The following is an 18,121-nucleotide window of genomic DNA, read 5'->3' as shown; positions in this document are numbered from 1 at the left end:
AGTTTACACAGGTTGCCTGAATTCTACCCACCCCCATCCTTCACTGTGTTCTCTAGTCTTTTCTGGAAATTAACAAGAAATGCTCTAATCTTTTTTTTTTTTTTTTAATTTTTTTTTTCAACGTTTTTTATTTATTTTTGGGACAGAGAGAGACAGAGCATGAACGGGGGAGGGGCAGAGAGAGAGGGAGACACAGAATCGGAAACAGGCTCCAGGCTCCGAGCCATCAGCCCAGAGCCTGACGCGGGGCTCGAACTCACAGACCGCGAGATCGTGACCTGGCTGAAGTCGGACGCTTAACCGACTGCGCCACCCAGGCGCCCCATGAAATGCTCTAATCTTTAACCAGTCTTTCTTGTGGCCACATGTCACTTCTGCTGGCTGTCAGTATACCACACTGTTGGTGTTCTAAGTTCTTAAAACCTCTTCACTCAGTTACTTGAGGTCATGTGCACTCTCTGCCCTAAAATTGTACATGTGCACATGGTCTTTTTTAGCTACTTACAGTAATTAGTAATGGAACCTGTGACCAACCCTTCAACCCCTTCTCAAGTGTACCCACCCAACTTCTAGCTGGCTTCCATGGAACATTGAGTAGTAAGGGGGGGAGTGAAGAAGAGCAAGGAACCAACTCAGTTAACACCCAGGAGAGAATTCCTCTATAGTTTCTAGGTGCCTAGAGATGACACCTCTCCTCTATTCTTGCCAGTGCTTCTAGCATCTAGCCTCAGATTTTTAAATTTTCTTCACCAATGGTCAGTTTTCCCCCAAGATCTTAAATGAGTTTACATCCTGTCATTGTGACTATAAATGGCTTTGGAAGATTCTGAAACAAAGAAGGTATTATCTAATGAAACTAGCTGTTTTTGCAGCTAGAGACTGATGGTGACTTATTTTTATATTCCATTCATGTATTGTTTTTTATTTAGCATATACACATTCTGAATCTTTCATTTTTCATCTCCAATATATTTGGGGAATATATATTGGGAATGTAGTATATTAGTCCATATTAGTAATGAGAACTTCTCATTTTTCTTTATAGCCACATCATTTTCCATTGTTTATAATGTAATTTATTTAACTAGTCCCCTTTTAGAGAGCATTTGGATTATTTTAAATCTTGCTAATTGGAAATAAATTGAGATCTTTTCACCAAGAAAACAAAAATTCTGCTTCAGTGGACATGCAAAAATTTTGGAATGTTTATATTTATTATAAATTATTAAATTATCATCTTTCCAAATAGACTAAATGTCCTCTTAGTTCTTTGAAGCAATTTTACTGGACATGTATAAATAAATAGATGTTGGGTAAACAGTGATATGTTTTTTTTAAAGTTTTATTTTGAGAGAGGGAGAGAGAGTGTGTGCACACATGCTCAGAAAGGAGCAGAAAGAGAGGGAGAGAGAGAATCCCAAGCAGGCTCCACACTGTCAGTATAGAGCCCAGCGCGGGGCTCGAACTCAGGAACTGTGAAATCATGACCTGAGCTGAAACCAAGAGTCGGACACTTAACTGATTGAGCTACCCAGGTACCCCAACTGTGATATTTTTAATAGAGATCAGGTACTTTTACTTGCATAGTCTGAAATAATGCTGATGAGTTTTTATACTCATAACTGTATATAAGTAATATGTTAGGTAGTATAACAAAAATGGCATAAATTCTGTCCTAAATTTTAGACAGAGCTAAAGTTACTAATTGGTCTGTTAGTCTCAGCTAGTACCTCAGCCTTTTTTTTTTTTTTTTTTTTTTTTTAGGTTTTAGTGAGGTATAATTGATATACAATGAATTACATATATTTCAATTATACTGTTTCATAAATTTTGACATATGCATATACCTGTGAAACCTTCACCATAATCAAGGTAGCTAATGCTTCCATCACTTCCAAAAGATTCCATTTGCCCCTCCATAACCTCTGATTTGCTTTGTATCCCTACAGATTAATTTGTATTTTCTAGAGCTTTATATAAATGAGATTATACAATATGTCTTCCTTTTGTCTGGCATTTTTTCACTCAGCATAATTATTTTGAATCTCACATGTTGTGGCATGGTATTAACAGTTCTTTTCTGTTGCTGAGTAGTATTCCATTGTAACTATAAACACAATTTGTTTATCCACTTAACTATCGATGGACATTTGAGTTGTTTCCCGTTTTCATCTATTACGAATAAAGCTATGATGAACCTTTCTGTACAAGTCTTTGTATGAATATAGGCTTTCCTTTCTCTTGGGTAAATGTCTAGTGGTGGAAAGGTCAGACCATATGGTAGGTATCTATATGTTTAACTTTTTAAGAAATTGCTGGCTGTTTCCAAATTGGTTGTATCATTATACATTCCCACCACCAAGACATGAGAATGCCAGTTTTTCCACATTCTCACCAATATTTGGTAAGGTCAGTCTTTTCTAATCTTAAAAATTCTAATAGATGTGTATCCATCCCACAGTGTATCTCATTGTAGTTTTAATTTACATTTCTGTGATGACTAATGATATTGAACATCTTTTCATGTGCCTCTTGGCAATCTGTATATCTATCCTCTTTGGTGAAGTGTCTTTCAAATGTTTTTGCTAGTTTCTTTGTTTTTTTTTTCCCCCCCTTAATTGGATTGTTTTCTTGCTCTCGAGTTTTGAGAGTTCTTTGTATGTTCTGGATACAAGTACTCAATCTGTGGTTGTGTTTTCATTCTCTTAAGAATGTATTTGAAGAGCAGAAGTTTTAAATTTTGTTGATGTCCAGTTTATCAGTTTATTCTGTTATGGATTGTGGTTTTGGTGTTGTATCTAAAAAGATCTCTATCTCCGCATCATGTAGATTTTCTTTGTATCTCCCAGAAGTTTTGTATTTTACATTTAGATCTACAGACTATTTTGAGTTAATATTTGCATATTATGCAAGGTATATGCCAAAGTTCACTTTTTTAATATGTAGATATATTCAGTTCTTAGATACTTGTGGAAAAACAAGACTATTTCACTGAATTGTCTTTGTGTCTTTATTAAGTCAGTTGTTAATGCCAGTGCCATACTGTTGTGATATGGTAGCATTTTATAATAAGTCTTGAAATCATCAACTTTTTTCTTTTTCAAAATTGTGTGAGTACTTAGTGTTTTTATATATATATTTTAGAATCAGCTTGTCTGTCTCTGGGGAGAAAATTGGACTATGTTGATCTGTAGGTGAAGTTGGCAGAAATTAACCTCTTAACAATATTGAGTCTTCTCACCCAGCTCTCCATTTATTTAGGTCATTTTTAATTTCTCTCAGCAGATTTTGTAATTTCACTGTGGATGGCCTTTTTACATACTTTGTTAAATTTATATTTTACAAATTTTGTTCTTACTATAAATGGTATTTAATTCAAAATATGTTAAATATCCAGTACTGCTGAGGTAAGTTTCTTTTTGAGTACTCTCTCCAGTGCTCCAGGAAACACAAGTTTTTTACCCTGGCTGGCGGGAACAGATTACTTCCCTGTATGCAATCCAGGCACTATTCCTTCAAAATCCATGTATCCTCACTGGTGATGCTATCACCTCCAACTTGGCAAAATTTATTTTTTTGCTGTGTGTGTGTGTGTGTGTGTGTGTGTGTGTATGAGAGAGAGAGAGAGAGAATCTTGCATATTACAATGATTATGGCCTTCCAAAGGATTAAACTGTAGAAATTAGATAGATACACAGTAGTAGTAAAATTTCATGAGGGCAGTTAGGAAAAATAAAGTATCAAAAACCTCCTGGATTAGGATGATAAGGAGAAAATGGTTGAGAAGCACTACTTTAATTGCTTTAGATGCTTCTTTTCACCAGACTTGGGTAGTATTTTTATACACTTGTGCTGCTCAGTACTTAGTTGAGTATACAAGTGCATAATCTGAAGATCTCTGGCATTTTCTAGCTGTACCATCCTCTCTCTGTTACTCTGTCCTGAGAATTCTAGTCCCTATTCTCCCCAGACTGTGGCATTACCTTACTTTGCCTTATTCTAATAGGACCTGGTATTGATATGTAAATTTGGGAGCACCTGGCTGGCTCACTTGGTAGAGCATGTGACTCTTGATCTTATGGTTGTGAGTTAAAGCCCCACGTTGGGCATGGAGCCTACCTAAAAAAAATAATAAAATAAAGATATGTAATTTTGGTGTTTTATTTTTTTACTGGGAAGAGCAAGTAAATCTTAGCATAGGAGTATCTGTTTACTGCTAAATCTATAGAAGAGGGTAAATTCAGTGTTTAAAATAGGATTCTTCCTATTGTCTTTTTAATATTACTACTGATAGAGCAATGTGTGGGTTACAACATGAATTAATACTTACATTCTAAACTTCCTAAATAGAATATGCTTGAGGGCAAGAACCATGCCTTCCATTTTGTAGGATAGGTAGCACTGGAAAGGGATCTTAGAAATTAAGTGGTTATATCATCTCTGTTAAAGATGAGACAAAACTAAAGTCTTGGAGTTTATTTGATTTGGTCACTTATATTTAGCAGAGATAGCATAAGAGCCTAGTTTTCTTAATGTCCAGTTTGTTTTCTGTCCATGTTGTCTCCATTGGTTTGTCACCCCTCAATTCTGCCTAGTGGTTTCACATTACAGTAAGTTTCTTAGCTTTTGTCCTATAGCTATTAAGTATGTAAACTCTTAGTAAATACCTGCTAGCTTAATTTGGTATAACTTGGTATGTTGGTCCATTCCCTTGAAAAATTATGTGCCAGTTACTATGCTGGGTACTGGGGAGACAAGTCCAGTCATACATACTTTTTCCCCCTATTCTTCCCTGCTCTTTCCTGACTCAGGATATCGCTTGTGCCTGCGTTGTCTCCAATTCAGTCTTTGCTTCATCTTCAGTTTCTCTTTGTTCTTTAGGTTACCCCTGATAGTAGGCAGAATTCCTAAGATGGCCCACAAGAATCTTACTCCCCCTCCATGTACATATCCTGTATAATTTTCTGTACTGTAAATATGATAGGATAGCACTCTTGTGATTACTTTATAACATTTGGCACAGTTGACTAGGAAGGTGAGATTAGCTGAGTAGACCTGACCTAATTACATGAACCCTTTAAATGTGGACCTAGGGGCGCCTGGGTGGCTCAGTCGGTTAAGCAGCCGACTTTGGCCCACGTCATGATCTCACAGTTCATGGGTTCAAGTCCTGCATCGGGTTCTGTGCTGACAGCTCAGAGCCTGGAGCCTGCTTTGGATTCTAGGTCTCCCTTTCTCTCTCTGCCTCTCCCTTCTGCTGCTCACACTCTGTCTCTTTCAAAAATAAATATTAAAAAAAAATTAAATGTGTATCTAGAGTCAGAAACAAAGACAGTAAGGGATTTGATGTGAGGCAGGTTCTGTGTTGCTGACTTTGAACATGGAGGGGAGCATGTGGACAAAGGCACTCTTCTGTAATAACTTTATCATTTGCAGTATTCTCTTGATGATCTGTCAGAGGATTGACTTTAAAGAGACAATGAGATGGGATATTCTACCGAGTTCTTTGTCAAGGGGACTAAATCCCATCTTGCCCCCAATGCTTAGGAATAGAAGTTGGTTCTAGGGAAGGCATTTAATAAAGTTCTTAGTGTTAGTTTCCCTGACCAACTAGAAAGCAGCTTTCATATTATTGTATTAACGTCCAAATCATCATCATTAAATAAAAGTAAAGTTTGCACAATTGCTGAACACACAGCACAGAAGCAGCACAGGAAATGATGGAAACTTCATAGGTGAAGAGGAGATGCTGGAAGCTGCCAGTCATTGTTAAAAGCTGCCTCATAAGCCCAGTGTATAGTTTTTGATAACATGGGGTTCACTCTTCATGTTGCCAGAGCAGTGCCACATATGAACAAATCTAAATAGCTGATATATTGGTAATTGTGCATAAACCAAGGTACCTGTAATAATCAAAAAGAAGCCCAGAAGAGAGAATTAAAGAAGAACAAAAAACGGTGCATGATGGTACGGGCTGCAGTTTTAAGGATGAAAGATCCCAAACAGATTATTCGGGACATGGAGAAATTGGATGAAATGGAGCTTAACCCAGTGCAGCAAACAGTTAAATGAGAAGGTGCTGAAGATAAGTGTAAAAAGCTGCGTGAAACCTTTTAACATATTCTACAACTCTGTGGAAGAGAATCTGGATATTTACAAAGAATTGAGAAAGCTAGAAGTAGAGTATGAACAGAAGAGGGCTCAACCTAGCCAATATTTTGATGCTGTCAAGAATGCTCAGCATGTGGAAGTGGAGAGCATTCCCTTGCCAGATATGCCACATGCTCCTTCCAACATTCTGATCCAGGACATTCCACTTCCTGGTGCCCAGCCACGCTCCATCCTTAAAACGTCCTCGCCTATGACCTTCAACGCAGGTAGTTTCTATATTTCCTCTTCTTGTACATGGTGTTCTACATTTGCCCCCTGGCAGAAAACCTCCTGGTCCTCTCCCTGGTCCACCACCTCCTCAAGTCTTGCAAATGTATGGCTGTAAAGTAGGCTTTGCTCTAGATCTTTCCCCCTCATAGGTGGGATGAAGACATTTTATATAGTCCTGAACTTGCTCTCCAGGGTCATGATGATGATGTTTCCAGCACCAGTGAAGATGATGGTATTCTGAGGACATGGATCAAGATAAGCATGATGACAGTACTGATGACAGTGACACTGATGGGTCAGATGGAGAAAGTGAAGGGTCTGAATTTGTGCACTGTGATGATAATGAAAGAGACAACAATGAAGAAAAAAAGTCAGGTCTGAGTGTAAGATTTGCACATATGCCTGGAAAATCAAGGAAGAAAAAGAACATGAAGGAGCTGACTCCTCTTCAAGCCATGATGCTTTAAATGGCAGGTCAGGAAGTCCCAGAGGAGGGACGAGCAGTAGAAGAAATTTCAGAGGATGATGATGAAGGTGATTCTGATGATTCTGAAGCGGAAAAGCAGTCACAAAAACAGCATAAAGAGGAATCTCTCTTTCTGATGGCACATTTCCCGCCTCTTCATAGCAGCAAGCTCCCACGCAGTCTGTTCCTCCTTCTCAGATACAAGCATCTCCCATGCCAGAACCACCTCCTCTTGGACCACCACCTGCTCCACCTTTACAGTCACCTGGACCACCTACTTGGCCTTCCTCCTGGACCACTTCCAGGAGCTCCTCCATTCCTGAGACCATCTGGAATGCCAGGGCTCCAAGGGCCTTTACCTCGACTTTTACCTCCAGGCCCACCCCCAGGCTGGCCCCCTGGCCCTCCCTCAGGTCCACTTCCAGGTCTGCCTCCTGGCCCTCCTCTTCGGGGGCCCCCACCAAGGCTACCTCCCCCTGCACCTCCAAGTATTCCTCCACCCTGTCCTGGCATGATGTGCTCACCTTTGGTGCCTCTACTTGGACCTGCCCCACCTGGGCTTTTCCCACCAGCTCCCTTGCTGAACCCGGGGGTTTTAAGTGCTCCACCCAACTTGATTCAGCAACCCAAGGCGGATGATACAAGCGCAGCCACCGTTGAGAAGAAAGCCACAGCATCCATCAGTGCCAAGCCACGGATCACCAATCCCTAGGCGGAGATTACTTGATTTGTGCCCACTGCAATGAGGGTACATCAAGAGAATAAAGGGACCGCTGCTGCTCCCCAGAGAAAGTCAGAGGATGATTTTGCTGTGCCTCTTGCCAAAGCAGCCCCCAAATCTGGTCCATCTGTTCCCATTTCGGGGCAAACTAAGGATGATGTTTATGAAGCTTTCATGAAAGAAATGGAAGGACTACTGTGACAGCTTTTTTATTTTTAATTTTTTAAAATGTTTATTTTTGAGAGACAGAGCACAAGTGGGGGAGGGGCAGAGAGTGAGGGAGACACAGAATCCCAAACAGGCTCCAGGCTCTGAGCTGTCAGCACAGAGCCCAACGTGGGGCTCAAACCCACAGACCGTGAGATCATGACCTGAGCTGAAGTCGGATGCTCAACCCACTGAGCCACCCAGGCGCCCCTGCCGTGACAGCTTTTAATGCCAGAACGGGTTTCTATTCACATGTGTGGTTCATGGGGAAAGAGGCTCGTATTAAACTTAGTGAAAGAGCTGCCAGGGTATTTTTAAATTTCATTTCAAGAAATATCCTAAAATTTAGCCTTGTTCAGAATTTATTGCATATAAGAGAGAGTTATTTCATTCAGAATAGATTGGTTATTGAAGCCAGGCTGCTAACATCTATTCCCTTCTTACCACCATTTTCATCCCGTTTGTTTCCCTTCTCCAATTCTTTGGAAACATGGTCAGGGGATCTTTGTTACTTGTTTTGATTCTCTTCTTGTGTGCTATTGGCACTGGAGTAGAGATTTCTGAAAAAAGTTTATTTTACCCCTTCTTGCCTTTTGTGTTTGACCTATTTTAATATTTTCTTGTAAATATTTTGTAATATTTTAGTAAAATGGGTTGCAATGTCATTTCCTATTACAAATCAAAATATGTGGGAAGAAATTGTACAGTTCTTTGATTAAAATTGTTTCCCACTGACCTAAACTTTGAGTGTTTCATGGAATAAATAAATAAATGTTTGACAAGAAAACAGCAACAGCAACAAAGTACCTGTAATAGCCAGAGTCAGATTTGGGAAAGGAAACAACTTCTCCCATCCCACCCAAATCATGTAGTCACAAAGAAAACATATTTTAATTACATAATCTTAAATTACCTAGGATGAAAGTGAGTGATTTAATTAATAATAGATTAATTACTAAATGAATAAACATTTTCCATAAAATTACAGTGACACATCTTGAGATATGTTTTTCCGTATCTTATTATAATTACTTGTTGTGTAAAACAGGTAAACAACATAAATATTTTAAACTAATAATGTACCATTGTTTTCTTTGGTAGTTTTTATACAGAACTAATGATTTGAATATTACTTACCACAGTGATTTAAATCATGTTCTCTTGTGCAAGCTCAATAAATTAATAATAAAGTTATTTTAGAATACATTTATCTCTGCATATGAGAAAAATATGATTTATAAAATGCTTTATGTCAAGTTTTTATCATTAGTTTGGAAGATAAATGTGTACAGTGAGGGTTTTGGGTTTTGTTTACATAGAAGCTAGATTACATTAATTTTTTTGTTTGGGTTTTTTAAGATTGCCTTACACAAATTTCTGTCAACATAATTTCCGTTTTTATTCTTAATTCCTTTGTAGACCCAAATTGGTGGTTGGGGGAAGGGCATGGGTGCAAGGGGTGAGTAGTTTTCTTTTTCAATTTTCAGCTGACTTTTTTTTCGTTTTCATTTTGAACATTAGTTCAAGAGAACAAAACTTGCCCAACCAACAAAGGAAGCTACTATTGTTGTTCTTAAGCTGAAATACCATATTAGGTCCTGTGTCTTCTGCCAGGTTTTTATATGCTTTTCCTTTTAGTTCAGTTGTATTTTAATTGATATTTTAGACAAGTGATGGAACACTCATGTTCAATGTTTTTTCTCCTTTTAATCTTTTAAAAATTTAAAAATTTTAAAAAAGATTCTTTGAATCTTTTAAAAACCTTTAAAAATCTTTTAAAAATCTTTTAATACTCAAAAATATGTAAAACAAATGTAGACTATAATGAATTATTTAAATGTAACCTCTACCCAGATCAAAAAAGACAATGTTGCTATTGCTACAAAAGCTGTCTTGGTGCCCGCTTTATGATCAGAAGTATTTATTCCCATCCTGCAATATAGGCATTACTATGACTTGTATAATAGTCTCTCTCTGTTTTCTTTTATAATTTTGCCATTTAATCTTTCCTCTCCAAACAGTACAATTTAATTTTGCATATTTTTAAGTTAAATGAATCTTGCAACATATATTCTTTCGGATCTGGGTTCTTCTGCACGGCATTATCTTATTTCAAAACTTTACCCGTGTTATGTGAACCTAAGATTATTCATAATATTCCGCTGAATGCATGCACCACAGTTTATCCATATTCTGCTATTGATAGATAGTTGTTTCCAGCTTTTTGCCTATTATGAATAATGCAGCTATTCAGAAACGTGCCTCTGTTGCACATGAGCATGCATTTCTCTAGGATATATGCCCACTCAGAATTTCTGATATATAGGCTCTGCATACGTTCATTCAGCTTAAATGAGAATGCTGTATTAAGCAATTTATACTCCCATGAAAATTGTATGAGATTTCTTTTTGCTCCACATTTTTGGACTACATCCTTTTTGTTTTGTAGCCATTCTATTTGTTATGTAGTAGTTAGTGTGTCTCATTATTTGTACAAAGTTTGAGTTTTTTTTGGTGACAATGTCAAATACCTTTTTATATGTTTATTAGACATTCACATAGCCTCTTTTATCAAATGCCTATTAAATCTCTTGCCCATTTTTCTTTTGAGTTCTCTTTCTTTGCTTATTAATTTACATTTCTTTATGTATGCAGAATATGAACCTTTTGTGAACTATGTATGTTGCAGATGTCTTCTCCCAGTCCAGCTTGACTTTTCACTCTTGTGTCATTGAACATGAGGTCTTAATTTAATGCAGTAAAATTTTTCAATATTTTCCTTTATGGTTAATGCTTTTGAGCTTTTTGTAAAAATGTTTATTTTTATTTTTGAGAGAGAGCAAGACAGAGCTTGAATGGGGGAGAGGCAGAGAGAGAGGGAGATAGAATCTAAAGCAGGCTCCAGGCTCTGAGCTGTCAGCACAGAACCTGATGTGGGGCTTGAACTCAAGAACTGAACCACAAGATCATGACCTTAGCCGAAGTTGTACGCTTAACCAGCTGAGCCACCCAGGCGCCCCTTCATAGAAATTCTTGAAATCACACTGTGTAAGACCCCCATCCCCCAACTATGTTCTTTTCACTCAAAATTGCTCTGGCTGTTCTAGTATCTTTGCCTTTCCATGTAAATTTTAGATCATTAATATCTAAAAGGAATCCTGCTGAGATTTTGAGTAAGATTACATTGAATCCATAGATCAAATTGACATCTTAGCAATAATGAGTCTTCTAATTCATGAACATGTTATCTCTATGTAGGTTTTCTGTAAGTCTTTAATGAGTATCTTACAGTGAATGTATACGGATCCTGCAAGTTTTTATTAGATTTATACCCAAGCGTTTTTCTGGCTTTTCTTTCTTTCCTTCTTTCTTTCCTTCTTTTGTATTGTAAATGTAAAGTCTTTAACATTTTTAATTTCCAGTTAATTGCTAGTATGTGGAAATACATTTGCTTGTTGTATATTGACCTTGCATTCAGCAACTTTTATAAACTCATTTTTGGATTTTTTACAATAAATTTTCTTGGGATTTTCTCCATGAACAATATGTCATTTATAAATAGAGACAGTTTTATGTTTTCTTTCCCAATCTATATGCCTTTTGCTTCTTTTTATTCTTACTGACTTAGGACTACCAGTATGAGAATGAATAGGAATGACGAGAGTAGACATCCTTGCCTTGTTTCTGATCTTAGAAGGAAAACATTTACTCTTTCACCATTAAATAACTGGTATATTTCTCACGCCAGTTAGAGTCGCCAAAATGAACAAATCAGGAGACTATAGATGCTGGAGAGGATGTGGAGAAACGGGAACCCTCTTGCACTGTTGGTGGGAATGCAAATTGGTGCAGCCACTCTGGAAAACAGTGTGGAGGTTCCTCAGAAAATTAAAAATAGACCTACCCTATGACCCAGCAATAGCACTGCTAGGAATTTACCCAAGGGATACAAGAGTACTGATGCATAGGGGCACTTGTACCCCAATGTTTATAGCAGCACTCTCAACAATAGCCAAATTATGGAAAGAGCCTAAATGTCCATCAACTGATGAATGGATAAAGAAATTGTGGTTTATATACACAATGGAATACTACTTGGCAATGAGAAAGAACGAAATATGGCCCTTTGTAGCAATGTGGATGGAACTGGAGAGTGTGATGCTAAGTGAAATAAGCCATACAGAGAAAGACAGATACCATATGTTTTCACTCTTATGTGGATCCTGAGAAGCCTAACAGAAACCCATGGGGGAGGGGAAGGAAAAAAAAAAAAAGAGGTTAGAGTGGGAGAGAGCCAAAGCATAAGAGACTCTTAAAAACTGAGAACAAACTGAGGGTTGATGGGAGGTGGGAGGGAGGGGAGGGTGGGTGATGGGTATTGAAGAGGGCACCTTTTGGGATGAGCACTGGGTGTTGTATGGAAACCAATTTGACAATAAATTTCATATATTGAAAAATAAATTAAAAAAAAAGTTTGCAGCACTCTCAACAATTACTAAATTATGGAAAGAGCCTAAATGTCCATCAACTGATGAATGGATAAAGAAATTGTGGTTTCTATACACAATGGAATACTACGTGGCAATGGGAAAGAATGAAATACGGCCTTTTGTAGCAACATGGATGGAACTGGAGAGTGTTACGCTAAGTGAAATAACTCATACAGAGAAGGACAGACTCCGTATGTTTTCACTCCTATGTGGATCCTGAGAAACTTAACAGAAGACCATGAGGGAGGGGAAGAAAAAAAATGGTTAGAGAGGGAGGGAGCCAAAACATAAGAGACTCCTAAAAACTGAGAACAAACTGAGGGTTTATGGAGGATGGGAGGGAGGGGAGGGTGGGTGATGGGCATTGAGGAGGGCACCTGTTGGGATGAGCACTGGCTGTTGTATGGAAACCAATTTGACAATAAATTTCATGATAAAAAAAAAAGGTTAAAAAAAAATAAATAACTGGTATATTTCAAGTTCAAGATTCCCCCCCCCCCCTTTGATAGTAGCTGTAGAATCTGAAACTTACATGATTTTAAAGTTCTACTCTAAATTAAGGTTTAAGGTTATGAAATGTATAATTTACAAGTGTTGCATATTCAGATTACCTTTATTAAGTTGGAATATATGCTTAATTTAACAGTTAAATATCATGGTTATAGACAGTGTATGTGCATATATTTGTGACAGTCTAGATTTATTTTTCTTCAAGTTGTTACTGTATAAAATGTTACCACTGCTGTAGATTAATACTTAAAGTTGAGTGAGGGCATGTTTGGGTAGCCTCATTCAGGTATTTGTTTATTAATGGAGTGAAATGTCCTGTCACTCCAAGGCACTAATTTAGTTTTTTAAAAAGTTTGATCAAAAAAAAAAAAAAAAAAAAGTTTGATCAAGAAGTGTGAGTAGTGAAGCTATTTGTTAGATGTATCTTACTTGTTTACTAGCCATAAACTGAAAGTGTTAGTAATTGGTTTAAATATATAAATCTTTCAGTTGCATGTATAGTCTTGTAGACAAGAATGTGGTATTTTTATGCTAAAATGATTTGTCTTATGGTAGGTTCACCTGTGTTCTGATTCTTTTCTAAGAAATGAAAATCTCTCACTCTTTTTCTCAGACTTTGTAAGTATCACCTACTTGTAACTAACCCAAATAGAGAGCTGTAGAAAAGAATATTAAGATTGCCATATTGTGAAAAAATTTTCTAGAGTGGGACCATACTTCTACAGTTACGTAAGGGTGAGGAATCCCTTGTTACTGGTATGATTTTTAAAAATACATTATTTTCCAGAATCTAACGTATGTTCAGATATTTAGAAATAAACACATGCACATGAAAAATGACTGATTGCTTACATCACTGTTGCTATTAACTTATTTAAACTCCAAGGAAGTGAAGAGGTCCAGAATGTAAACAGCAAGAAGGACCTTGATCTGTAAATCAGGCAAACTAGACTCTAGTCTGTCTTTCAGTAGTTTAGCCTCTCTGAGCCCTGTTCTTCTCATTTGTAAAATGAGGTGATTGAACTTGCTCTCTAAGGCTATTTCTATCCCTAATATATTACTTTGACAACTCATTAAACTATTATATTTGCTTTCTAAATTATATCACTTAAGTCTGGGTTATTTCACAACAATTTGGGGGGAACGGGAGGGTATTTCAGCAGATTTAGTTAAGAATCAGGTTAATGGTTCCTTTTTTTCTTCTGTTACCCTTTTCAGTGAGTGGTAACAATATTGATTTGAATATTTTCTCTAGGTGTCTTTCTTGTTCTACTTTTCTTACACACATCAAAGGCTATATAAAAATCACAAAGTGGCAGAAACTTTGACTATTTTGTTAGTGCCCATTTGTTTCCCATTTTCCTCTAATGAGCAGAGCTCTGATTTTGTTTGGGCATTTGATCCCCCATGTCACTGGAAAATGATCCCCTTCCTACCTCCAGGGTGTCATAATCAAGTGGTTGATGTAGGCATAGCAGGTGACACAAGACTGGACAATGAGAAGTGAGAGAAAGTTACATGGATGCCTTTGGGGCAGTTTCCTCACTGATTAAAAATAGACATAAAGGACACTTCCGGTTTCTAGTTCCATATGTAAGAAACTTGGAAGTTGCCACTCTGTTCTAACAAGTACAAAGCTGAACAGACTGAAAATTTAACAGCTCTTCTTGGGTCCATAACAGCCCTTCTTGTGACCCAGGGCAAACCACTGCCCCTAAGATCAGATAGACACAAACGAACATAGAAAGCTGAGGCTTGAAGAGCAGACTCGTGAGTAGCAACTGCTCAGGAATCAGTGCTGGGAAGGAAAAACTGAACTTTAATTGACAGATTGCTGAGGGTTCAGTGTGGATAATTCTGAGAGTTGAAAACACCAGGGGATCCAGTCACAGGCCACCACAGTATTGTAAGGTTTACCTCCAGGAGCCAAATGAGGTTCTCACAGTAAATATCAGAGAAAACCCCTCACGCTTCTAGCAGGGGCCCGGGGTGGGGGGGGTGGGGAGCATTTTGAAATATGACAGAGCACTCCATCCTTTTTTATTTTTTAATGTTTTATTTATTTTTGAAAGAGTGCAAACCAGGGAGGGGCAAAGAGAGAGGGACAGAGTATCTGAAGTGGGCTCTGCGCTGATAGCAGCAAGCCTGATGTGGGGCTTGAACTCATAAACTGTGAGATCATGACCTGAGCTGAAGTTGGATGCTCAACTGACTGAGCCATGCAGGTGCCCCCAGAGCACTCTGTTCTTAACAAGGCCTGCCCTCTGGGGGAGACTAGTTAACCAGAGGCTGACTGACTCTGGAGGAAAGGAAATACCCAACTCCAGCCCCCTCTAGCCATTCTGTCCCACCTGGAGGCAGGGGAGGGTGGCTGGGAAACACTTCTGAAGTTCACAGACCAGAGGTATAAGCTCACTAAATAAAAAACCTAATCATAGGACACTTCCCCTCCCCTCACACCTCACAACACATTAATTATGAAAGGCCTATTTACAGTGGTTCCTTTTACCCAGTACATCATGTCTGGTTATCAAGAAAAAATTAGAAGATATATAAAAGGCAAAAAGCACAGTTTGAAGAGAGATGGAAATCCTATGAAAGAACCAAAAGGAAATGCTAGAGATCAAAAACAGTAAAAGATTAAAAAAAAAAAAGTTTTTGTTGAACTTCTTAAATAGACTGGACATAGCTGAAGAAAAATCTCTGAGCTAGAAGACCTAACAATAGAATCCTCATAAACTGAGAAAGCAAAGAAAATAAAGACTTAAAATAACAGAGTATCTATGAGACAACTACAAAAGGTGTAACCAACTTGTAATAGGAATCCCAAAAGGCAAAGGAAGAAAAAGGAGCAGAATAAACATTTGAAACAATCATGACTGAGAATTTTCCCAAACTAAAGACCCTAAGCTACATATCCAGGAAGTTCAGAGAACACTAAGCAATATAAATATAAATAACACAGCTACAACAACAAACAACAGCTAGGTGTATCATTTTGCAAATTGTAGAAAACGATAGAGAAAAAATACCGTACCTATAAAAGAGCAAAGATAAGAATTATATTCAACTTCTCAGAAACCATACAAGCAAGAAGAGAGTGGAGTGAAATATTTAAAAAGGTAAAGGAGAATGGTGCCTGGGTGGCTCAGTCAGTTAAGCATCTGACTCTTGATTTTCGCTCAGGTCATGATCTCATGGTTTGTGGGTTTGAGCCCTGTGTCGGGCTCTGCACTGACAGCGTGGGGCCTGCTTGGGATTCTATGTCTTGCTCTCTCTCTGCCCCTCCCCCTGCGCTCACTAGCTCTCTCTCATAAATGAATGAGTGAATGAATGAATACATAAGTGAAATAAAAAGGTAAAGGAGAATAAAGATTTTCTTAAGCAAATAAAAATTAAAGAAGTTTGTTACTGGTAGACCTGCCTTGTAAGAGATGTTAAATGAAGTTCTTACATGGAAGGAAAATAACACAGATCAAAAACTCAGATTTACATAAGGAAGAGAATTGAGTATGTCAAAGTAAAATGAAAATAGTTTTCTTATTTTTAATCTAATGTATAAGCTTGTTTAAAGTAACGTATTATGTGTGCTTATATATGTGTATATATATATCCTACGTATATACAACGTGTGTGTGTGTATACGCACATATATATTTTTTTCATTGTTTATACTTCTATGTAAGTGAAATGGATGACAGCAATGATACAAGGGACAGGAAGGAGAATTAGGATTAATTTGTTATTAATAAGACATTGCCTATTAAGTGGTATCGTGATATTTGAAAATAGATTTGGATTAGTTGTGAATTTCTACTGTAAACTCTAGGGCAGCCATTAAAAAAATTATTTTTCAAGTATAACCAATATTCTGAGAAAAGAAAATGGAGTCATACTACAGGCTCAGTTAAAACCACAAAATGCAGAAAAAGAGTGAAGGATAAAAACAGGAACAAAAAATGAGGGAAACAAACAAAAATGTAGCAAATATAGTAGATAATAATCCATCTGTATCACTAATGCTCTGAGTATACCAGTTAAAAGACAGAGATTGTCATTAGTGGATCATAAAACAAGACCCAATTATATGTTGTTTTTGAGAAACCTACTTTAAATAAAAAGAAATCTATAGATTAAAAGTAAATGGATGATGAAAAATATGCTAGCACTTATCAAAAGAAGGCAGGAGTAGCTATATATACTTCAGACAGAATAGACTTCAGAGCAAGGAAAGTTATCAGGGATAAAGAAGGGTGTTAAATAATAATAAAAGTGTCATTTCTTGAGAAAGAAATAACAAACTTTAATGTGTATGCACCTAACAGCAGAGTATCAAGTTATGGAGATAGTATAAACAGGAAGGGTTGGTGGGGGATGGAGATGAACAGGTAGAACACAGAGGATTTTTAGGGCAGTGAAAATACTCTAATAATATAATGATAGATAAGTGTCATCATGCATTTGTCCAAACCCATAGAATTTACATCATCAAGAGTGAAACCCAAGGTAAACTTTGGATGATTATGATGTGTCAGTGTGGGTCCATCACCTACACTGTACATTGTAACAAATGTATCACTCTATTAGGGGCTGTTGATAATGGTGAGTGCTGTGCACGCCTGGAAGTAGGGAGTATATTGGAAATCTCTGTACTTTCCCTTCATTTTGCTGTGAATCTAAAACAATTGTCTCTTTTTTATATAGTTTTTTTCATGTTTATTTAAACATTTCTTTAATGTTTATTTATTTGGCGGGGGGGGGGGGGAGGCGGGAGGGACAGAGAGAGGAGACACAGAATCTGAAGCAGGCTTCAGGCTCTGAGCTGTCAGCACAGAGCCTGATGCGAGGTTCGAACTCACAAACTGTGAGATTGTGACCTGAGCCGAAGTTGGTTGCTTAACTGACTGAGCCACCCAGGTGCCCCAACAATAATGTTAACTAAAAAAACATTTTTTTAATATAAAAAGTAAGAGCACAAGAGAGGAAGAGATGGCTTTTTTCCCCCTGCTACTGGCTGTTGTTTGGGGTGAACTAGCTTGGATGAGCCTATACTTTGGTTATGTGGTTGTGGTTGGCAAAGTAGAAAGGTAGAATTTCTTACACCTGGTTGATGTCTTTGAGTTGCTAAATCAACCAGTTTTACCCCTGTCCTGTATAAGAGTAAATCTTATTTTTAAAGCATTTTTTAAAAATGCTTATTTTTTTTTTGAGAGAGAAAGAGTGTGAGCCGGGGAGGGGCACAGAGACAGAGAGAGAGAATCCCAAGCAGGTCTGTGCTGTGAGATCTGTGAGATCATGACCTAAGCCAAAATCAAGAGTTGGACACTTAACTGTCTGAGCCACCCA

General features: G+C 37.6%; 1 protein-coding gene and 1 pseudogene across 9 annotated transcripts in view; both read left to right on the top strand.

Annotated features, from left to right (window-relative positions):
- Positions 1-18,121, top strand: part of ANKRD28 (ankyrin repeat domain 28) — a 197,312-nt gene that overhangs the window by 82,879 nt on the left and 96,312 nt on the right. The gene's annotated exons all lie outside the window — the stretch shown is intronic.
- LOC109257794 (WW domain-binding protein 11-like) lies at positions 5,884-8,262 on the top strand (annotated as a pseudogene).

Source organism: Panthera pardus, unplaced genomic scaffold (genome assembly GCF_024362965.1).
Source record: "Panthera pardus isolate Hobbes unplaced genomic scaffold, ASM2436296v1 HiC_scaffold_16, whole genome shotgun sequence".
NCBI classification, from domain to species: Eukaryota; Metazoa; Chordata; class Mammalia; order Carnivora; family Felidae; genus Panthera; species Panthera pardus.
Note: the sequence above shows the minus strand (reverse complement) of the source record. Positions and strands in the feature narration are given on the sequence as shown.